The sequence below is a fragment of the Haliotis rubra genome, unplaced genomic scaffold, assembly GCF_003918875.1.
Source record: "Haliotis rubra isolate DU_JTF1 unplaced genomic scaffold, ASM391887v1 Scf657, whole genome shotgun sequence".
Taxonomy (NCBI): Eukaryota; Metazoa; Mollusca; class Gastropoda; order Lepetellida; family Haliotidae; genus Haliotis; species Haliotis rubra.
In genome coordinates this window covers 326726-352017 of record NW_025767365.1, presented here as the reverse complement: position 1 = coordinate 352017, position 25292 = coordinate 326726, and the positions used below count along the sequence as shown (strand labels likewise).

The window sequence follows — 25292 nt, the reverse complement described above, 5'->3', positions numbered from 1 at the left end:
GCTTGTTTCAAGTTTCATCACGATGTACAAAGTGTGGAAATACACTGTAATGTGGAAGGGGAAACATGTTACTGTATCAGCATAGGAAGTAACAGAGGGACAGATAAGCTGCGTATCTCTGTAAGTAACTCAAATATTTATGTGAAAACTCAATTCCTATTATATCTGTTCCTTAAACTTGTAATGCATGATTTTTTGTAAATACTCAATAGATTTGATCTGACATGTGTACATAAGATAAGTTAGATATATTGAGAGGTTATATTTCAGCACATGAACTTGGCAACTTGCAGTCGTTTCTCATATTACAGATCAAATATAAATAACAAGCATGTAAACCAACATTTAAAATCTATTACATTTGTACAATTAATGGAAAAGGTCAGCATCTCTACAAATCATGTTGTAGCCAAGGTACATATGAGGACAGCATCCCTACCAATCATGTTGTATCCTAGGTACATATGAGGACAGTGTCTCTACCAATCATGTTGTAGCCTAGGTACATATAAGGACAGTGTCCCTCCCAGTCATGTTGTAGCCTAGGTACATATGGGGACAGTGTCTCTACCAATCATGTTGTATCCTAGGTACGTATGAGGACAGTGTCTCTACCAATCATGTTGTAGCCTAGGTACGTATGAGGACAGTGTCTCTACCAATCATGTTGTAGCCTATGTACGCATGAGGACAGTGTCTCTACCAATCGTGTTGTATCCTAGGTACGTATGAGGACAGTGTCCCTACCAGTCATGTTGTAGCCTAGGTACGTATAAGGACAGTGTCCCTCCCAGTCATGTTGTAGCCTAGGTACATATGGGGACAGTGTCTCTACCAATCATGTTGTATCCTAGGTACGTATGAGGACAGTGTCCTTACCAGTCATGTTCTAGCCTAGGTACGTATGAGGACAGTGTCTCTACCAGTCATGTTGTAGCCTAGGTACATATGAAGAAATGGGGAGGAAACATAGTAAGGGGAGGGAGAGAGAGAACACATGTCCAACAACATCACTTGGAGGAGGGGGAGGCCCACTCCAGGCACTGGACAGCATGTCCTCCATGTTCAGTACCACCTTCATCATCAGGAGGCTGACCTGGGACTAATTGGCCACACACAGATAAATGAGAAAACATGATGGACTCTTTGTATGCAAGTGTTTTGAACCACAAATATACTGTCGTTAAAACATGCCAAGCACACACACTCAGCTCATTAAATGTCTATGATCATCTCTCCTAAAGGGATTTCACATTACTTTAATGGGAATGTAAATTGGGCACTTTGATGTCTCCCCTTCAGCCTTCTATGAAGCTGTTACTGTCTCACCAAGCACTGGTGTCTGTTGTTCTATCCCAGGTACTGGTGTCCGTTGTTCTATCCCAGGTACTGGTGTCCATGTTCTATCCCAGGTACTGGTGTCCGTGTTCTATCCCAGGTACTGGTGTCCATGTTCTATCCAAGGTACTAGTGTCTGTGTTCTATCCCAGGTACTGGTGTCCGTGTTCTATCCCAAGAACTGGTACACTGGGTACTGTATACCGGGTACTGTACACTGGGTACTGTATACCAGGTACTGTACACCCTGTATTGTTGTAGTGTTGTACACCAGGTACTGTATACTGGGTACTGTACACCAGGTACTGTACACCAGGTACCATACTTTAGGTACTGTATTCCGGGTACTGTACACAGGCACTGTACATTGGGTACTGTACACATGGTACTGTATACTGGGTACTGTACACCAGGTACGGTATTCTGGGTACTGTACACCAGGTACTGTATACAGGGTACTGTATACCAGGTACTGTACACCAGATACGGTATTCTGGGTATTGTACACCAGGTGCTGTATACCAGGTACTGAACACCAGGTACTGTACACCAGGTACCATACATCAGGTACTGTATACCGGGTACTGTACACAGGTACTGTACACATGCACTGTACATTGGGTACTGTACACCAGGTACTGTATACTGGGTACTGTACACGAGGTACGGTATTCTGGGTACTGTACACCAGGTACTGTATACCGGGTACTGTATACCAGGTACTGTATACCAGGTACTATATACAGGGTACTGGATACTGGGTACTGTATACCAGGTACTATATACAGGGTACTGTATACCAGATACTGTACACCATGTACTGTATACCGGATACTGTATACAGGGTACTGTACACCAGGTACTGTATACCAGGTACTATATACAGGGTACTGTATACCGGGTACTGTACACCGGGTACTGTACACCAGGTACTGTACATCAGGTACTGTATACCAGATACTGTACACCATGTACTGTATACCAGATACTGTATACCAGGTACTGGTCACCAGGTACTATATACAGGGTACTGTATCCTGGGTACTTTACACCAGGTGCTGTATACCAGGTACTGTACACCAGGTACTGTATACCGGATACTGTATACAGGGTACTGTACACCAGGTACTGTATACCAGGTACTGTACACCATGTACTGTATACCGGATACTGTATACAGGGTACTGTACACCAGGTACTGTATACCAGGTACTATATACAGGGTACTGTATACCGGGTACTGTACACCAGGTACTGTACATCAGGTACTGTATACCAGATACTGTACACCATGTACTGTATACCAGATACTGTATACCAGGTACTGTTCACCAGGTACTGTTTACCAGGTACTATATACAGGGTACTGTATCCTGGGTACTTTACACCAGGTGCTGTATACCAGGTACTGTTTACCAGGTACTATATACAGGGTACTGTATCCTGGGTACTTTTACACCAGGTACTGTATAAGGGGTACTGTACACCAGGTACTGTACACCAGGGCTGTTAGTAGAGTCCAGTAAGGGCCAACACGTGGTGTAACAAAGACAAATTTATCTAAAAACTTGTGACTATCACTTTCAGATGTTCATTTTGTCCCAGGTCTATGTTATATTCATTGAGAAATGTCTTTAAAGATATTTTAACATTGTAAGAAGTGTTTATGACAAAGTCTGAAGGCATGGTAAATATACATCCAGTCCATCATTCAGTGGGTCATGTATTGTAATCCTTTGTGGCACTGTCAGATACTGTACTGGATTACTGTCTCACACAAGCTGATCAACCCTTCTGATTAGTGAAAAACTGAGCTTGTTTCAAGTTTCATCACGATGTACAAAGTGTGGAAATACACTGTAATGTGGAAGGGGAAACATGTTACTGTATCAGCATAGGAAGTAACAGAGGGACAGATAAGCTGCGTATCTCTGTAAGTAACTCAAATATTTATGTGAAAACTCAATTCCTATTATATCTGTTCCTTAAACTTGTACGTATGATTTTTTTGTAAATACTCAATAGATTTGATCTGACATGTGTACATAAGATAAGTTAGATATATTGAGAGGTTATATTTCAGCACATGAACTTGGCAACTTGCAGTCGTTTCTCATATTACAGATCAAATATAAATAACAAGCATGTAAACCAACATTTAAAATCTATTACATTTGTACAATTAATGGAAAAGGTCAGCATCTCTACAAATCATGTTGTAGCCAAGGTACATATGAGGACAGCATCCCTACCAATCATGTTGTATCCTAGGTACATATGAGGACAGTGTCTCTACCAATCATGTTGTAGCTCAGGTATATATGAGGACAGTGTCTCCACCACTCATGTTGTAGCTCAGGTACATATGAGGACAGTGTCTCTACCAATCATGTTGTAGCCTAGGTACGTATGAGGACAGTGTCTCTACCAATCATGTTGTAGCCTATGTACGCATGAGGACAGTGTCTCTACCAATCGTGTTGTATCCTAGGTACGTATGAGGACAGTGTCCCTACCAGTCATGTTGTAGCCTAGGTACGTATAAGGACAGTGTCCCTCCCAGTCATGTTGTAGCCTAGGTACATATGGGGACAGTGTCTCTACCAATCATGTTGTATCCTAGGTACGTATGAGGACAGTGTCCTTACCAGTCATGTTCTAGCCTAGGTACGTATGAGGACAGTGTCTCTACCAGTCATGTTGTAGCCTAGATACATATGAGGACAGTGTCTCTACCAATCATGTTGTATCCTAGGTACGTATGAGGACAGTGTCCCTACCAGTCATGTTGTATCCTAGGTACATATGAGGACAGTGTCTCTACCAATCATGTTGTAGCCTATGTACGTATGAGGACAGTGTCTCTACCAATCGTGTTGTATCCTAGGTACGTATGAGGACAGTGTCCCTACCAGTCATGTTGTAGCCTAGGTATGTATGAGGACAGTGTCCCTCCCAGTCATGTTGTAGCCTAGGTACATATGGGGACAGTGTCTCTACCAATCATGTTGTATCTTAGGTATGTATGAGGACAGTGTCCTTACCAGTCATGTTGTAGCCTAGGTACATATGAGGACACACAGTGTCTCTACCAATCATGTTGTATCTTAGGTATGTATGAGGATAGTGTCTCTACCAGTCATGTTGTAGCCTAGGTACGTATGAGGACAGTGTCTCTACCAATCATGTTGTAGCCTAGGTACGTATGAGGACAGCATCCCTACCACTCATGTTGTAGCTCAGGTACATATGAGGACAGTGTCTCTACCAATCATGTTGTATCCTAGGTACATATGAGGACAGTGTCTCTACCAGTCATTTTTTAGCCCAGGTGCATATGAGGACAGTGTCCCTACCAATCATGTTGTATCTGAGGTACTTATGAGGACAGTGTCTCTACCAATCATGTTGTAACCCAGGTACATATGAGGACAGTGTCCCTACCAATCATGTTGTAACCCAGGTACATATGAGGACAGTGTCTCTACCAATCGTGTTGTATCCGAGGTACTTATGAGGACAGTGTCTCTACCAATCATGTTGTATCCTAGGTACATATGAGGACAGTGTCTCTACCAATCATGTTGTAACCCAGGTACATATGAGGACAGTGTCTCTACCAATCATGTTGTAACCCAGGCACATATGAGGACAGTGTCTCTACCAATGGTGTTGTAGTTCCAATGGGAACTTTTCTATGACAAGAGTCAGTCATCATATCACTTGACATACTGTAATGAAGATGTTTGTACTGGAGCTGCTGCTCTTAGCCGATATGTTTCGGAGTACTTGGAATAGGGTTCTGGCAAGGCAAAATCAAGCAACCCAAGACTTAAATCTTCGCAAAATGTGATGGACGACAAGCTAGGCAGTAATACCTTGACCAGATTTACAGTTGTGGTAGGTCCATGCATCTCAGCAACCATCCCTCCAAGGGTATAATTACAGTGTTTGGGGTAGTCAGCTATAGCAAGCTGAAATAACAGTATACAAACTGCACACTTGAAGGTATATGTCACATGTTCTTGTGTTCAGCATTGTTTTACTGAAATCAATAAGTGATCAATAGTCTGGTAAAGAATATGATGAAAGTATGTGACATTATATCCGTACATGTAAGTATGTCCCTAGAGCAAGGGATTACAGCCATATTAAAATGAAACACAGAACACCTGACATTTCGTTGTTCTTCAATCCATGAAGAAACATAATATCCTATGTCATAAATTGTACATTGAAATAGCAGAGGAAATAAGTTTGGAGACATTTTATCAATACCTGCTGGCAAACAGGACCATCGACATACCAGGTATCCATTCCCAGGTTCTGATGATGCACACAGACTGGACTCCACAGTAGACCACTCATCTGTGAAGTATGTCACAAATACAACTGATTAATGCACACATGCTGGTTGTTTGTAAACGCTAATAGAGGATTCCAGCCGTGATAAGTTGTGGTGTAATTGTTTTGTGGGTAATATACACTTATGAAACCCAGCAGTGAGATGACTTTGTTACACAGAGCCAAGTGAGCCCTGCCAACACGTAGAGGACTGAATGCTTTCGATGTTTGCCTGTCTGCCTGTCTGCCCTGTTGTATCATCATACCCTTCAGGCAAGGGTCAGTGCTGGACACAAGTCAGGCATCTAACACGGTTGACATGCAGTTTTTTAAAATCACAAGTATATTATCCCCTCTGTTGTATCACTGATTATGTCCCCCCATAGGTATTAGGAACATTGTGGCTGGCATGAGGAGGAAATCCATAACTCCTCATAGTTCAGAAGCTATTGTTTATATACTTCAAATAGTTCACTGTTATTTCACTAATTGAATGTTGATATTTTAAGTGTTCTTCCATCCTGAGTCTAAGTTTAGATAAAAGTCAATACCATATATTCTGGGGCTAATCAGCTTCCCGATCCCATGCATGCCCAAACAACCTTGTTCACATCATTTCCGCTTGTTTCAGAACTGCAGTGGATGTGAGTGTACCTCAACAAGGCAGGACATAATCTGTGAGGTAAGTGAGATGTTTACAGCACATTGATCAGCATCAATAATTTACACATGAAATTAGCAGCACAGAAAAAGATTAAGTAAGGCAGTTTAGCCAAAAGGTTTGCCGATTTCATCTGATTGACAGACCTTTGTTTTCCTTGCAGCCCTGTCATACAGGTACCTGTAATATCTGTGATTATACCACTTAACCATTTCTGATTAGATGAGGTGGGACAGGTGTCTCATGCCTTAAATATGTGGAACTGATTGGAGATATTACACCATCAGCAATCCCAGCTGTGTTAACCTGTAACAGACAACTGAAATGTTGTTTTGATTAAACATGTTTTTTGCCCTTAGTCTGTGTTGTATGAAGGAGTTTGAGATAATGGTCAAGTTTGTGCCATGTACTACAGGTTTCATAGCAGGTCCTGTAATGGAAGTCTAAGCCATGTTATTCAAGTCTCATGTTATGTAGAAAGCTGTTTTTTGTGAAGATTCCTGTGAAGATTGAAAACCGCTGATGGTCAGACATGATCTGCATCTAGTAGGTAGAGTTGCTGATGTCCAACCTTATTGTTTCTGGTTGGTCAGACATGATCTGCAGCTGGAAGGTAGAGTTGCTGATGTCCAACCTTAATGTTTCTGGTTGGTCAGACATGATCGGCAGCTGGAAGGTAGAGTTGCTGATGTCCAACCTTATTGTTTCTGGTTGGTCAGACATGATCGGCAGCTGGAAGGTAGAGTTGCTGATGTCCAACCCTATTGTTTCTGGTTGGTCAGACATGATCGGCAGCTGGAAGGTAGAGTTGCTGATGTCCAACCTTATTGTTTCGAGTCCACCTTCACTGTCATCGAGCTATGAAAGATATGTTTGTGGATTGTTTATATATTCGTAACATTTTAAAAAGAATGAACAAACCTTGCAATCCTATATTTTGTTTACATAAGAGCAAGACATTATGTTCATCTTCTGTATATGTCAGTTTACATATATTCCATATCCTTCACTCATTGTTTCTCCGATATACCTGCCAGTTTCTTAATGTGACTGAGCAAGGGCACAAATGCACCGACATGTATATACATATGCTTAGCCCTAAATGCTGGCATGTTACAGGCGTTACCTTCCATGTTTAAAAGCATGTTATAACATTTCTTCACATAAAGATTATTTATATAACAATTTCAGCATCCAGTATTTAACAGACATAGTAAGATATATATAAACACATCTGCTGACACGGCCTGACACAGTGGCTGTTGTGCCTTAACTTCTGCTCCTAGATATACAGCCTTCTTACAATATACAATCTCCAGGTTGCCCCACTGAGGAATAAAATAGAACAACTTTGGTATAAAAAATCTCAAAGAACTAGTCAAAAGGTAACCGTTAAACATTGATATTGATAAGAACCTAGTAAAAGTACTTGTCTCAAAGTGCTCGTCCATACTGATAACCTACTGAAATAAACCATGGTGGTATTATTAATATATTTGTATATCATCTGGAATCAGTTTTCCTATACTATCTTCCACCATTATTAATACCTTTTACTTTTGTTTTTTCCATATTTTCTATCAAATAATTTCATCAAAACAAGAGTCCAGATCAAGTTTCTTCTTCTGCATGCTCAGGATAAATATGCTACACACTTTGATTTCCTATACTTCTCTGTTGTTTGTAAGAACAATATTTAGTCTCATATTCAGAACATCCATGAACAACTTACTGAAGCTACACATAATGGATAAACCTGTGTAAATGCTTGCTGTGTGGGGAACCCTCTGAAGCCCATACACAGCAATTCTGGAGACATGATCGATAAATCAAAACATTGATATAAGGAACCCCAAAACATCACCCTGCAACCGAATCACATTTTCTATTAATGATATTTAGATTTAGCTATTGAATGAGTCATGAATTCCTGTATCTGTTCATGAGAATGTCATGCATATGTCATGTAGAATAATGAGTGTCATGTACATATGAACAAGCTTATATGAAGTAATGATTCCTACACAGAGGGCTTGTACTGTGAGGAACCATCTGGTCGTACGTAAACTCAAACACAAAGTGTCTCCTTATTTGTACAAAACATGGATCAAACAATATGCAGATTATACTGTCAGTACAGTTATAAACCAGATGAACTTTTGTTTAGTTTTCCTTACTAAAAGGAGAATGGTTCCTAGTCTCCCTGCTCTGTATACTTTCATTGCTGGTACATTTTAAACTCAGCTGCTTAGGGAAAAAAGTCTTCAAGAGAAGTATAAAAGATTCAGCATCATCAACACATCGCTTGCTTGAATGATGTTGCACTCCACCCAACACTTGTTGTGATGCTGTGTTCCAAGGCGAAACACATCTATCTGTAGGTTCTGGAATTCTCATGTCACATTTTCAAATGTAGTTACTTGTTTCTTTCATACACACATATATACAGTAGAACATGGATATAGCGAACACGGATATAGCGTACAAACGGATATAGCGAACAAATTTAAAAGTCCCATCAACAGTCCTTTATAATATCATTGAAATTATACGCGAATAACGAACTCGTGAGTAGCGAATTAACGGCTATAGCGAACTGATTTACTACCCCCAAGACCCAATTAAGGACGTGATTAGCGAACTCACTCAGTGTCAGCACAGCCACTTAGCGGTACAGTATACATCAATCTTGTTGGCGGTGAATCAACATTGATTGATGGTCATTAATTAATTAACAAAACAAACATATCGTGTTTAACCCATTCAACAACCTTGCATTTTCATTAAAAAATAAAATAAATTTATTTAAGTTGTAGTTGTATTATTTCAATTTTATTATAAAAATAAACTTCATATTTATCAACATGATATAGGTAATGTCTGTGAATGTCCTCATCTCTACAATCCAAGATGGCGGTCAAATGTGAATAACGAACAACGGATATAGCAAACTAAATTTCTTGGTCCCTTGGAGTTCGTTATATCCGTGTTCTACTGTATATGTATACCATTAGCCTGCCTGGACTATACTATTAGTCTACCTTTAAGGCAACCCTCACTGTTTCACCAATCTCGGCCTGGTAATTCTGGTCCTCCCTGGACCAGTGGTTGACCCGAACCAATTCTGTGAGGGATGAATGTCAAGAATAGACACTTAATACTCTCTTTCTCTTATGGATAATGACAAGAGATCTCCCGTGTGTACCCTGACTAGGCCAGGGGCTGGATAACACAGTCACCACTCTATCCTGGTCTTACAAGTACAGGATGATCACATACATCTGTAGTAGAAGGTGTCCACACACATCTGTAGTACTGGGTGTCCACATACATGTGTACTACAGGGTGTCCACATACATCTGTAGTAATGGGTGTCCACAAATATCTGTTGTACAGGGTGTCTACATAATCTGTACTACAGGGTGTCTACATACATCTGTAGTACAAGGTGTCCACACACATCTGTAGTACTGGGTGTCCACATACATGTGTACTACAGGGTGTCCACATACATCTGTAGTACTGGGTGTCCACAAATATCTGTTGTACAGGGTGTCCACATAATCTGTACTACAGGGTGTCTACATACATTTGTAGTACAAGGTGTCCACACACATCTGTAGTACTGGGTGTCCACAAATATCTGTTGTACAGGGTGTCCACATACATCTGTACTACAGGTTGTCCACATACATATGTACTACAGGGTGTCCACATACAACTGTAGCACTGGGTGTCCATATACATCTGTGTACTGGTGTCCTCTTACATCTGTAGTACAGGGTGTCCACTTACATCTGTAGTACAGGGTGTCCACATATATCTGTAGTACTGGGTGTCCACTTACATCTGTAGTGCAGGGTGTTAGACAGTCAGTCTTGTTTGTATGTTTCTCAGGGAAGAATCTCAGTGGTGTATGTCTGGGCCATAGTAACAAGTTATGAATTCTTGTACAAACATGTACAGTATCAAATCCATGTCAGATTCAGTATATAAGGGTAATTTCGAACACCAATGTTTGAAGTGCATGTTTCCATGCATGCCATACGAGTAGACATAGCCCCTCCCTTTCCCTCTAAACACCTGTATGATATTGGACTCTGAATGTGCCAGCTAGACTATGTATTGATTGTTGCAATGTGCTTTCCGACACAAATTCATTACATTGTCAGCTTCTACAGCTATCCATATCCAAATCATTCAGCTAACTTGCACAATGACAGAATACTTGACTATGCCTTCGATTACTGAGATTACTTTATCAATAACATGCCACACAATTTCCATGTAACAAACCACCTGCCTTCCCAGGTTCAGGGACAGCTCATTACAGTGCTACCTTGTTGTAGCAGATGGAAGAACAATGATGGCTGAGAACCTCCTTGTCAGTCTTCATACACCCATACCTGGGGCAGTCTGAAACAAACAACAGCCAACATCAGTCCTCAGTATCAAAACTGAAAGGTGGTATCACTTTGTGTGATTGGTACTGTATCAGTCCATAAATCATGTTTGTTCAGAAGGGTTGTCATCAATCTGCACAGAGATATGATGGACGCAGAACAAAGTTACCACAGTTGACTGGTACTATGTAATACAAGACTGAGGCTTGATAATGTGGAAACAGATGGCTTGTTGAAGGTACTTGTAGATAGGTATCCCAGTGAATAGTACACATTCACTGCTTTGACAGAGTCAGTATTATGTTAACTAAAATAGAAATTGTTGAACCACTTTAAGACAACAGAATACACCTACTACTGATGTTTTTGGAGTAATGAGGTACATGGTCCGTGTGAACTGTTGATGGTATGTGTTTTTGTAGATAACAGCCTTGTTAGACTACCTGTAGCCGCTACTGTATTGGGAGGAAGTAGCTGAGTCCCCTTGTGCCGTAGCCTGGGTATCAGGTGCTACAGGTGCACTCTCTCCCCTCAACCATCTGTCCCAGACGCACTCCACCATGCAGGAACACGACAATGTAAATAACTTAATTAATCCAGCATAAACTAGAAAATAATTTGGAGATATAATTTCTCACCAGTTTTCCAGAACAGCTAATGAAGTTAGACAATTTTGGAACCTTTGGTTAGATCGCTTCCCTGCCTGGACAAAATAATCAAGGCAAAGTAAGACCAAGTTTGATGATGTCCAAATCCTTCTGGCTAATGTCATGTTATATTGTGATATGATTTTTGGGTCCGGAATTGGGTTTGCTGTGATCAACTTTCATTGAAAGTAACATTAATGCAGAAAATGAAAATGATGATTTGTGAGAAAGCGTTTTAGCATCATCTGCAACAGAATGTATACATTCCGTAGTTGTTTGCACTGGTCATTCTCAGCAGTATATATATGGGCTTCATCCATCTGGTGTCCTCTGTTACCCATCGTACAGTAGTGGTGTGTCTGAAAGTGGTAGTTCTGTAGTTGGTTGATGAGATGGGTCAAGTTCCTAGCTGGCTGAAGGGAGTTAGTACTTGATTGTGTTAATTCAGTACACCCTTAAAGGTGTAATGTGATTCTGTGGTTCAGGTCAGACAACATTTTGTTCCATGTATTGTATAAACTGATTCTCAGCCAGTCTCAGGTTACACTTAAATTGTCAGTGCAAGCAAAGCAGTTGGGTGAAATGTAGACTTGTTCTGTATTACAAGTGATGTATGAGTGAGAACTCTGCAGCAGATCATGCTGGAGGAGCTGATGGCTTCTGGGATGTGTCCTGGCTAGGGTGGAGGTGATGGGCAGAGGTATCAGCTTGACGCAGGAGGATATAACAGATTTCAGGAGTAATCAGGAGTGACAGCAAAAAGTTGTGTTGGAGCCAGCCAAGGTATGAGTGATGTCTGTGATCAATGGTGGCTGGACATCTCCACACCTCAGCCAGCCAAGCCTACAGTTCAGACAGACTGGCAGCATGGGAACTTACACCCACAATAGTGACATGTAAGAACTAACCAGGATTGTAGGGAATGAGATTTGTTTGAAATAAGTAGACCTGGAGTCTATGATCAGTTTAAGAATGTGGTCAGCCCTGTTATATCGGGATGATCGTGTGCTAGGTGAAGGGGTGATAGACAGACCTGTTGTAGGTTGCCAAGACTGCACATTACACAAGTTATGGATCACTCCAGCTAAACTTGTTAACCTTTATGGAGGGTATTCGAGAACAAAGATGAGTTCAGTAACTTCATACCTCCATGAACATAATCATCCTTGTCTTTGTGAAGCAGATTCCTCTGACATACCTGAGGTCAGTTATACAGTAGAAATTGTCCATTGCAGGAACACTGCAATTGTTTATGGCACCGACGTTCTCTTTCCTGGTAATGTTTCAATAAAACTCAGAGTAGTGACAGGAGTGATCACTTGAGGCAATTTTCAGGGTTATTAAAGTCACGACAGAAAAAAACTCCCAGTGTTATAAAGGCCCATTCTCTGTACATCAGTGACCTTCCAGTGTTATAAAGGCCATCCACTGTACATCAGTTACCTGCCAGTGTTATAAAGGCCATCTACTGTACATCAGTGACCTCCCAGTGTTATAAAGGCCATCCACTGTACATTGGAGACCTCCCAGTGTTATAAAGGCCCATCCTCTGTACATCAGTGACCTCCCAGTGGTATAAAGGACATCCACTGTAGATCAGTGACCTCCCAGTGTTATAAAGGCCCATCCACTGTACATTGGAGACCTCCCAGTGTTATAAAGGCCCATCCTCTGTACATCAGTGACCTCCCAGTGGTATAAAGGCCATCCACTGTAGATCAGTGACCTCCCAGTGTTATAAAGGCCCATCCACTGTACATCAGTGACCTCCCAGTGTTATAAAGGCCCATCCACTGTACATTGGAGACCTCCCAGTGTTATAAAGGCCCATCCTCTGTACATCAGTGACCTCCCAGTGTTATAAAGGCCATCCACTGTACATCAGTGACCTCCCAGTGTTATAAAGGCCATCCACTGTACATCAGTGACCTCCCAGTGTTATAAAATCCATCCACTTTACATCAGTGACCTCCCAGTGTTATAAAGGCCATCCACTGTACATTGGAGACCTCCCAGTGTTATAAAGGCCATCCTCTGTACATCAGTGACCTCCCAGTGGTATAAAGGCCATCCACTGTAGATCAGTGACCTCCCAGTGTTATAAAGGCCCATCCACTGTACATCAGTGACCTCCCAGTGTTATAAAGGCCCATCCACTGTACATTGGAGACCTCCCAGTGTTATAAAGGCCCATCCTCTGTACATCAGTGACCTCCCAGTGTTATAAAGGCCATCCACTGTACATCAGTGACCTCCCAGTGTTATAAAGGCCATCCACTGTACATCAGTGACCTCCCAGTGTTATAAAAGCCATCCACTTTACATCAGTGACCTCCCAGTGTTATAAAGGCCATCCACTGTACATTGGAGACCTCCCAGTGTTATAAAGGCCATCCACTGTACATCAGTGACCTCCCAGTGTTATAAAGGCCATCCACTGTACATAAGTGACCTCCCAGTGTTATAAAAGCCATCCACTTTACATCAGTGACCTCCCAGTGTTATAAAGGCCCACCCACTGTACATCAGTGACCTCTCAGTGTTATAAAGGCTCACCCACTGTACATCAGTGACCTCCCAGTGTTATAAAGGCCATCCACTGTACATCAGTGACCTCCCAGTGTTATAAAGGCCATCCACTGTACATCAGTGACTTCCCAGTGTTTTAAAAGCCATCCACTTTACATCAGTGACCTCCCAGTGTTATAAAGGCTCACCCACTGTACATCAGTGACCTCCCAGTGTTATAAAGGCCATCCACTGTACATCAGTGACCTCCCAGTGTTATAAAGGCCATCCACTGTACATCAGTGAACTCCCAGTGTTATAAAGGCCTTCCACTGTACATCAGTGACCTCCCAGTGTTATAAAGGCCATCCACTGTACATCAGTGACCTCCCAGTGTTATAAAAGCCATCCACTTTACATCAGTGACCTCCCAGTGTTATAAAGGCCACCCACTGTACATCAGTGACCTCCCAGTGTTATAAAGGCCATCCACTGTACATTGGAGACCTCCCAGTGTTATAAAGGCCATCCACTGTACATTGGAGACCTCCCAGTGTTATAAAGGCCATCCACTGTACATCAGTGACCTCCCAGTGTTATAAAGGCTCACCCACTGTACATCAGTGACCTCCCAGTGTTATAAAGGCCATCCACTGTACATCAGTGACCTCCCAGTGTTATAGAGGCCATCCACTGTACATCAGTGACCTCCCAGTGTTATAAAGGCCATCCACTGTACATTGGAGACCTCCCAGTGTTATAAAGGCCATCCACTGTACATTGGAGACCTCCCAGTGTTATAAAGGCCACCCACTGTACATCAGTGACCTCCCAGTGTTATAAAGGCCATCCACTGTACATTGGAGACCTCCCCATATCATACAGTGTCATCAGTGACCTTCAGTTATAGAGCTGTAAAGTTTGAGTTTGTTTTATTTCCTTCTCTAACAGCACAGTGGCAGAGAGTAAATGGTTACATTGCATGTTGGTGTCCAGGAACAGTGAGGAGTGCCATTACCACCTATTACCTGTGTCACTACAGATGCACACACCAGCACATCATTGTAATGCCGGAGTGTCAGCAGCTTAACACTTACAGGACACCCCCCAACTGCTGGCTAGGTGACCAACATCAGGTTATATCCTGTACGTTGTGTGATGAGATGTACAAGGCTGACCCTTGTTCACTGCAGGTTGACTTGAGTGAGATGTGACAGGAGATCAGGTAGACTGTCCCTACAGCAGACAATGTGTCAACTCAGCATCTGAATTCTTGAAAAAAACATTGTTTGCAGGTACCAATATCGCAAGTTGTAAAGGATAGAGCCAAAATTAATTTGGTAGTTAAGTTTTATTAGCGCTTGATTGAAGCTATCCAAGTTTTCATATTGAGCCAGTCAAAATTATTGACAAAATTATTTTCAGTCTGATTTCCGAAGAGACATATTTATGTAATATGGTGGCTGGATCACCCTGTGATATTTGATAAGTGTTTGATATCTACTACACCAGATATAAGACAAGCAAGAGAGGGTGTGAACCCAGGGGACTAAACACAGCACAATATCAGCTTGCACAAAGTGTGCGGCTTTCCAGGATGAGACTGCTCTGTGTACGCTGGTGGTCCCAGGCCAGTCGATCTGACCAGACCAGCAGATCAATCACCACTGCTAATATCCCTTGTCAAAAAGGGGGATTACTCTCCCTACCAAAATAAATCAAGATGAGTTTATAGTCCAAGAGGTTCCTCCATCACAGGCAGATAGGCATATACTGCTTCTGAAAACAAACACAGATAATGTCAGGCATGCTGGGCTTTCAGCCCTACACAATCCCTTCTGCTCACACTGGAGAACAACATTGTTGAACTTACACAAAGTTTGTTGCTAGTTTATGACATTAGCTTGATTTAACACCTGTTCCTGGGTCGTTGTGATACCTATCTAGGTGATGCTGTGTTTGTATACAACACTGAAGTGTGTTACTCTATAATATAATGTATAGGATCAAGCCCTCTGAGGGGCTAATGCCAGCTTGGGGTTAGAAACCATATTCCACATAGGGTGCTTCAAGTACATAGAAATCAGTAAATAGTTGATAGAGGCCAACTGTTCTGATCAATACCTAATCAATAATATAAGCAGAAGTTATCTGTACTTTTATCTTTGGAGAATATTAATATCTTGTGATACTCCTGCAGAGATTGTCAGTTCCTACCTGTTGTCTGTGGGCTGACGACACCTTGTGGGAGGTGTGACTATCAGAGCCAATCAGCATAAGCCAGATATAATGGTAGAAAATAGGTTCTTTCCATTTGCTCTTTTTCTTGAAGACAGGAATTGACACAAGAAATAATTTCCTTGTGAGAAATGTATTTGTTTAGGCTGAGTACGGCTCACAAGAGAACAAAGACAGTGGTATAATTCTTAGCTATTGTCAGTCTGACGCAAATCCCTGGTAAGTCTTTAGCAACATGAAAAACCCATTGAGCATAACTACATCTGACCTGACTAGACAATAGCCCAGGATCTTACAGATATAAATACCACCGCAGTGAAACACAAGAGCAGCAAATCGGATGTGTCCTAAGACAGGCCAATTTATCGTAAATACAAATAGTTGCAGACGGGACAAATTCTAGGGATGTACTGTCCAGGCCACAGACACGGACTAATGCCAGACCTAGGCCGGGCTGGAAGTCTTCACTGCCGGTGTTTCTGGGCACCTCTCGGAAAAACTTCACTATCATTTTTTCTTTCATGCATTGATTTAATGTGAAAATGTTATAAGACAACTTCTTAGAAATCATGTTTCGGTAACTGATCACCCTCATGTAACAGTATACATGCCTGAATGAAACTTATATAACAGTTTTTGCCACTCACATATGGTTGGCTTTATGCTATTGGCAATAATGTCACACAATTGTCTGAAAGTAGTGTGGTGACACTATATCACATCTGCTTTGTCTTTGATGGGTTGAACTTTCATATATTCCTTATTCTCACTAAATCCCTCCACTCACCACTAACTCGGAGATTGGGGCCATTACTACATTTGGACATGTTTGTCGAGCAGCAGATAGTGGGCCTTGTTGTCTGACAGTACCAAGTGGGCCTTGTTGTCTGACAGTACCTAGAGGGCCTTGTTGTCTTACAGTACCTACTGGGCCTTGTTGTCTGACAGTACCGAGTGGGCCTTGTTGTCTGACAGTACCTAGTGGGTCTTGTTGTCTGACAGTACCTAGAGGGCCTTGTTGTCTGACAGTACCTAGAGGGCCTTGTTGTCTTACAGTACCTACTAGGCCTTGTTGTCTGACAGTACCAAGTGGGTCTTGTTGTCTTACAGTACCTTGAGGGCCTTGTTGTCTTACAGTACCTAAAGCGCCTTGTTGTCTTACAGTACCTTGAGGGCCTTGTTGTCTTACAGAACCTAGAGGGCCTTGCTGTCTTACAGTACCTAGTGGGTCTTGTTGTCTGACAGTACCTAGAACCCTAGGGGCCTTGTTGTCTGACAGTACCTAGAGGGCCTTGTTGTCTGACAGTACCTAGAGGGCCTTGTTGTCTGACAGTACCTAGTGGGCCTTGTTGTCTGACAGTACCTAGTGGGCCTTGTTGTCTGACAGTACCTAGTGGGCCTTGTTGTCTGACAGTACCTAGTGGGCCTTGTTGTCTGACAGTACCTAGAGGGCCTTGTTGTCTGACAGTACCTAGGGCCTTGTTGTCTGACAGTTGTGGGCCTTGTTGTCTTAGTTGTCTGACAGTACCCAGTGGGCCTTGTTGTCTGACAGTACCCTAGTGGGCCTTGTTGTCTGACAGTACCCGCCTAGTGGGTCCTTGTTGTCTGACAGTACCTAGTGGGCCTTGTTGTCTGAAGGTTAGTAATGGGCCTTGTTGTCTGACAGTATCTAGTGGGCCTTGTTGTCTGACAGTACCGAGTGGGCCTTGTTGTCTGACAATACCACTAGTGGGTCTTGTTGTCTGACAGCACCGAGTTGGCCTTGTTGTCTGACAGTACCCCTAGTGGGTCTTGGTGTCTGACAGTACCGAGTGGGCCTTGTTGTCTTACAGTACTAAGTGGGCCTTTGTTGTCTGACAGTACCCCTAGTGGGTCTTGGTGTCTGTCAGTACCTAGAGCGCCTTGTTGTCTGACAGTACCTAGTAGGCCTTGTTGTCTGACAGTACCTAGTGGGCCTTGTTGTCTGACAGTACCTAGAGGGCCTTGTTGTCTGACAGTACCTAGAGGGCCTTGTTGTCTGACAGTACCTAGTGGGCCTAGTGGGTACCTTGTTGTCTGACAGTACCTAGTGGGCCTTGTTGTCTGACAGTACCTAGTGGGCCTTGTCTGTCTGACAGTACCTAGTGGGCCTTGTTGTCTGACAGTACCCCTAGTGGGTCTTGGTGTCTGACAGTACCTAGTGGGCCTTGTTGTCTGACAGTACCCCTAGTGGGTCTTGTTGTCTGACAGTACCTAGTTGGCCTTGTTGTCTGACAGTACCCTGTGGACAGTCTTGGTGTCTGACAGTACCCCTAGTGGGCCTTGTTGTCTGACAGTTACCAAGTGGGCCTTGTTGTCTGACAGTACCCCTAGTGGATCTTGTTGTCTGACAGTACCGAGTTGGCCTTGTTGTCTGACAGTACCCTTAGTGGGTCTTGGTGTCTGACAGTACCGAGTGGGCCTTGTTGTCTGACATTACCAAGTGGGCCTTTGTTGTCTGACAGTACCCCTAGTGGGTCTTGGTGTCTGACAGTACCGAGTGGGCCTTGTTGTCTGACAGTAACGAGTGGGCCTTGTTGTCTGACAGTATGAAGTGGGCCTTGTTGTCTGACAGTACCCCTAGTGGGCCTTGTCTGACAGTACCGAGTGGGCCTTGTCTGACAGTACCTAGTGGGCCTTTGTCTGACAGTACCTAGTGGGCCTTGTTGACAGTTAGTGGGCTGTGTGTGACATGACAGTACTTAGTGGGCCTTGTCCGACAGCCTTGTCTGACAGTACCGAGTGGGCTGTCTGAGTACCTAGTGGGCCTTGTTGTCTGACAGTACCTAGTGGGCCTTGTCTGACAGTACCTAGTGGGCCTTGTCTGACAGTACCTAGTGGGCCTTGTCTGACAGTACCTAGTGGGCCTTGTCTGACAGTACCTAGTGGGCCTTGTCTGACAGTACCTAGTGGGCCTTGTCTGACAGTACCTAGTGGGCCTTGGGTCTGACAGTACCTGGCAGTACCAGTAGTGGGCCTTGTCTGACAGTGACCTTGTCTGACAGTACCTAGTGGGCCTTGTCTGACAGTACCTAGTGGGCCTTGTCTGACAGTACCTAGTGGGTGTTATCTGACAGTACCTAGTGGGTCTTGTCATCTGACAGTACCTAGTGGGCCTTGTCTGACAGTACCAAGTGGCCCTTTGTTGTCTGACAGTACCCCTAGTGGGTCTTGGTGTCTGACAGAACCAAGAAGGCCTTTGTTGTCTGACAGTACCCCTAGTGGGTCTTGGTGTCTGACAGTACCAAGTGGGCCTTGTTGTCTGACAGTACCCCTAGTGGGCTGTGTGTGACATGACTAAGTGTGGCCATGTCTGACAGTATATACTGTTTGCCTGACAGTACATAAAGGGCTGGGCAATATAGGGCTGTGTATGCCCAGCAGTCTTTGGGCTTCCCTTCAGAATGTCTGGTTGTAGTTGCCTCACTTCAGACGGGTTCAGTGTGTAGTATCGGGAATGATACTTTTCAGCTTTTGAGAGCAGCTACATTGGACAAAGTGACCAGGAAACAGGCGTGGTAACAGTCTGCTGCAGACTGGTAAACAGCAGACAGGATGGAATCAATTAAAGCCTCAATGCCCATTCAAACCATCGTTAAGCTCATCTGACCTTCTTATGATATTTTGTTTCCAAATATCCGCAAGTGGTCATGGCCGCCGTTACAAGCTGGCTGTAAATAATAGCCAGTGTTCTGGGCTGACTTGAAGTCAGATGTTGGCATCTATTTTCCTCAGAATAAAGAATCTCTGAATCACTGTGGAGTTGTTTGAGACATATCTCAGGTCTAAGTAAGCTCTTCAATATGCAAGCCTCAATTGTTACATGATGTGGGATAACTTGCGTACCACCAAGCTTCCTGTGGGTGGCTGGCTACAAAACAATCCAGCTCATCGCCGTTGCTGCCATAACTCCTGCAGTAGCTGAAGTACACATGGAACAAAAGAGATTCTGCATGAGCAGAGAAATATGTCTTCAAATGTTTTGCTGAACTGGTTTGAACTTTCACTTTCACTGAATTTAACATGACTAATTCATTTAAGCTGGGTGCAAATTACATTGGTGTGGGGCAGAACAAAAGCAGGGAAACTATCAGGATTGGTGCTGCTGTGTCCCATGTTCATAAACATTTCTGGTGACTGAGGTGCTGCTAAATGTGTGTCCAACACTGGTAGGTGACTGAGGTGCTGTTGTGTCCATGATTTTCAGGTGACTGAGGTGCTGTGTGCCTGTGTCCATGTAGGTGACTGAGGTGCTGCTGTTACTGAGTTGTGTTGTGTGGTGAGGTGCTGTAGGTGACTGAGGTGCTGTTGTGTCCATGTAGGTGACTGAGGTGCTGTTGTGTCCATGTAGGTGACTGAGGTGCTGTTGTGTCCATGTAGGTGACTGAGGTGCTGTTGTGTCCATGTAGGTGACTGAGGTGCTGTTGTGTCCATGTAGGTGACTGAGGTGCTGTTGTGTCCATGTAGGTGACTGAGGTGCTGTTGTGTCCATGTAGGTGACTGAGGTGCTGTTGTGTCCATGTAGGTGACTGAGGTGCTGTTGTGTCCATGTAGGTGACTGAGGTGCTGCTGTGTGACTGAGGTAGGTGACTGAGGTGCTGGTGTGTCCGTCCATGTAGGTGACTGAGGTGCTGTTGTGTCCATGTAGGTGACTGAGGTGCTGCTGTGTCCATGTAGGTGACTGAGGTGCTGCTGTGTCCATGTAGGTGACTGACTGAGGTGCTGCTGAGGTGCTGTGTGTCCGTGTAGGTGACTGAGGTGCTGTTGTGTCCATGTAGGTGACTGAGGTGCTGTTGTGTCCATGTAGGTGACTGAGGTGCTGTTGTGTCCATGTAGGTGACTGAGGTGCTGTTGTGTCCATGTAGGTGACTGAGGTGCTGTTGTGTCCATGTGTCCATGTAGGTGACTGAGGTGCTGTTGTGTCCATGTAGGTGACTGAGGTGCTGCTGTGTCCATGTGCAGGTGACTGAGGTGCTGCTGTGTCCATGTAGGTGACTGAGGTGCTGCTGTGTGTGTCCATGTAGGTGACTGAGGTGCTGTTGTGTCCATGTAGGTGACTGAGGTGCTGTTGTGTCCATGTAGGTGACTGAGGTGCTGTTGTGTCCATGTAGGTGACTGAGGTGCTGTTGTGTCCATGTAGGTGACTGAGGTGCTGTTGTGTCCATGTAGGTGACTGAGGTGCTGTTGTGTCCATGGTGACTGAGGTGCTGCTGTGTCCATGTAGGTGACTGAGGTGCTGCTGTGTCCAGGTGACTGAGGTGACTGAGGTGTCCATGTGTCCATGGTGTGACTGAGGTGCTGCTGTGTCCATGTAGGTGACTGAGGTGCTGTTGTGTCCATGTGAGAGGTGACTGAGGTGCTGCTGTGTCCATGTAGGTGACTGAGGTGCTGCTGTGTCCATGTGGTAGGTGACTGAGGTGCTGCTGTGTCCGTGTAGGTGACTGAGGTGCTGCTGTGTCCATGTGGGTGACTGAGGTGCTGGTGGTGACTGAGGTGCTGTTGTGTCCATGTAGGTGACTGAGGTGCTGTTGTGTCCATGTAGGTGACTGAGGTGCTGTTGTGTCCATGTAGGTGACTGAGGTGCTGTTGTGTCCATGTGGGTGACTGAGGTGCTGTTGTGTCCATGTAGGTGACTGAGGTGCTGTTGTGTCCATGAGGTGACTGAGGTGCTGTTGTGTCCATGTAGGTGACTGAGGTGCTGGTGTGTCCATGTGGGTGACTGAGGTGCTGTTGTGTCCATGTAGGTGACTGAGGTGCTGTTGTGTCCATGTAGGTGACTGAGGTGCTGTTGTGTCCATGTGTAGGTGACTGAGGTGCTGTTGTGTCCATGTAGGTGACTGAGGTGCTGCTGTCCATGTAGGTGACTGAGGTGCTGCTGTGTCCATGTAGGTGACTGAGGTGCTGCTGTGTCCATGTAGGTGACTGAGGTGCTGTTGTGTCTGTGTAGGTGACTGAGGTGCTGTTGTGTCCATGTAGGTGACTGAGGTGCTGTTGTGTCCATGTAGGTGACTGAGGTGCTGGTGTGTCTGAGAGGTGCTGTGTGTCCATGTGGGTGACTGAGGTGCTGAGGTGACTGAGGTGCTGCTGTGTCCATTCCATGTAGGTGACTGAGGTGCTGTTGTGTCCGTGTAGGGTGACTGAGGTGCTGCTGTGTCTGTGTAGGTGACTGAGGTGCTGTTGTGTCCATGTAGGTGACTGAGGTGCTGTTGTGTCCATGTAGGTGACTGAGGTGCTGTTGTGTCCATGTAGGTGACTGAGGTGCTGTTGTGTCCATGTAGGTGACTGAGGTGCTGTTGTGTCCATGTAGGTGACTGAGGTGCTGTTGTGTCCATGTAGGTGACTGAGGTGCTGTTGTGTCCATGTAGGTGACTGAGGTGCTGTTGTGTCCTGAGGTGCTGCTGTGTCCATGTGACTGAGGTGCTGCTGTGTCCATGTGGGTGACTGAGGTGCTGCTTGTGTCCGTGTAGGTGACTGAGGTGCTGTTGTGTCCATGTGGGTGACTGAGGTGCTGTTGTGTCCATGTAGGTGACTGAGGTGCTGGTGTGTCTGTGTAGGTGACTGAGGTGCTGTTGTGTCTGTGTAGGTGACTGAGGTGCTGCTGTGGTGCCTGGGTGTTCAAGCAAGGCCTGCTTTGTACAGGGTCCAGGAAGAAGTAACACTGAAAAATAACTAATTTGAAATATCACCTTTTATAATAGTTGTGTGTTCCACAGCTGATGTTTGCTAAATGCTTATGGATTGCTTCTGTCAAGTGCATCTCAAGAAGGGCAGAACTTGATGTTCCCTTGCTGCTGCTGGTACAAGGCTTTGATTCGCAGTGACATGGGTTTTGATAGGACTCCCAAGAGTTAGCAGGTCTCAAGTACTTTAATAGACAGATATAACATAATTAGCCAGACACACAAGACTGCTTGTGTTCATTGTTTTGTGATGCTTAAAGGTTAAGTAAATATCAACTAAATCATAGCTGGTGTGAACATTGTGCATACAGGCTCTAGTCAATGGAAATTACTCAGACTTGAAACAAATTCTTAGTTACCAAAGTTGTATTTCTCCAAGTTGTGCACAGTTGTAGCGTGGGAGCTTTACCTTGATTTATCTCATCTTCGGGTTCATCGCACAGCCCAGCCCTCTGCCTCTGTCACTACCGCCTCACCCACACAGCCCAGCCCCCCGCCACCTGCCCAGCCTCGCCACTACCGCCTCACCCACACAGCACAGCTCCCTGCCACTACCGGGCACTCACCACCCACACAACCCAGCTCCCTTGCCACTACCGCCACACCACCGGGCCACCCACACACAGCACACAGCACAGCTCCCCAACAGCAATGTTACCTCTACCTCTGCCACTCACCACCACCAACACAGCCTCCCAGCCCTCTGCCCCTTGCCACTACCGCTTCTCAACCACACAGCCCAGCCTTCTGCCCTCTGCTACCACCACCCACTCACCCACACAGCACAGCCCCCCTCTGCCACTCACCGCTTCACCCACACAGCACAGCCCTCTGCCCTCTGCCACTACCGCCTCACCCACACAGCACAGCACCTCTGCCCTCTGCCACTCACCAGCCTTTACCCACACAGCCCAGCCCTCTGCCTCTCTTGCCACTCACCTCCCCTCACCCACACAGCACAGCCCTGCCTGCCCTCTGCCACTACACCACCTGCACCCACACAGCACAGCCTCTGCCCCTCTGCCACCATCACCACCCACACAGTACAGCCTCTGCCCTCTCCACTCCACCACCACATTGTGCACAGCCTCACCCACACAGCACAGCCCCCCCACCCCCTGCCACTCACCACCTCACCCACACAGCCCAGCCCTCTGCCCCTTGCCACTACCACCTCACCCACACAGCACAGCCCTCTGCCACTGCCACTCACCACTCCACACAGTACAGCCCTCTGCCCTCTGCCACTAACCCTGGTGTGCCACATTGTGCATACAGGCTCTAGTCAATGGAAATTACCACACTTGAAACAAATTTTAGTTACAGCCCCCCCACCCCCTGCCACTCACTTGTACCTCACCTTTAGCCTCCAGCCCTCACTCTGCTCCCTGCCACTACCACCCCTCACTCCATCACAGCACAGCCCCTGCCTCTGTCACTGCCACTCACTGCACTCACCACACAGTACAGCCCTCTGCCCTCTGCCACTCACCTCACCCCCACACAGCAGCAGCCCCCTCACTACTGCTACTCACTTCACCACTCCCACATTAGCACAGCTCTTGTTCTCCCCTGCCACTCACCGCTTCACCCACACAGCACAGCCCCCTGCCCCTTTGCCACTTCACCCTCACCCACACAGCACAACCCTCTGCCTTTGCACTACTTCATCCACAGCACAGCCCCCTCGCTCCCCTAACTCACCACAGCACAGCCCTCCCCTCCAGCCCCACTTGCCACTACTGGGGAACATTCTCATCCACACAGCACAGCCCCTGCCCCTTGCCACTCACCACCTCACCCACACAGCACAGCCCCCTCTGCCCCTTGCCACTACCACCTCACCCACACAGTACAGCCCTCTGCCCCTTTGCCACTCACCACTTCACCCACACAGCACAGCCCTCTGTCTCTCTTGCCACTACCACCTCACCCACACAGCACAGCCCCTCTGCCCCTCTGCCACTACTCCCCTCACCCACATTGCCACTAGCACAGCCTTCTGCCCTCACCACTAGGCACCATCTTCACTGACACAGCACAGCCCTTTCTGCCCCTTTGCCACTACCGGGCCTCATCCACACAGCACAGCCCTCTGCCCCTTTGCCACTACCACCTCACCCACACAGCCAGCTCTTGCACAGCTCTGCTCCCTTTGCCACTCATCACCAACCTCATCCACAGCACAGCTTCTGCCCCTTGCCACTCACCACCTTCATCCACACACAGCACAGCCCTCTGCCCTTCAAGCCACTCACCACCACCCACACACAGCCCAGCCCTCTGCCCCTTGCCACTACCACCATCACCCACACAGCACAGCCCTCTGCCCCTTGCCACTACCACCTCACCCACACAGCACAGCCCTCTGCCCCTTTGCCACTACCACACCTCACCCACACAGCACAGCCCTCTCCCCTGCCACTACCTTCCACCTCACCCACACAGCACAGCC

The 25292-nt window shown here is 45.5% G+C and overlaps 1 protein-coding gene across 1 annotated transcript in view; it reads left to right on the top strand.

Moving 5' to 3' along the window:
- The window catches only part of LOC124257304 (kin of IRRE-like protein 1), a 295543-nt gene that overhangs the window by 149738 nt on the left and 120513 nt on the right, over window positions 1–25292 (top strand). The window contains exon 4 of the mRNA XM_046691339.1: window positions 6314–6364. The gene's annotated coding sequence lies outside the window, so the exon portion shown is untranslated. The remainder of the gene's footprint in view (window positions 1–6313; window positions 6365–25292) is intronic.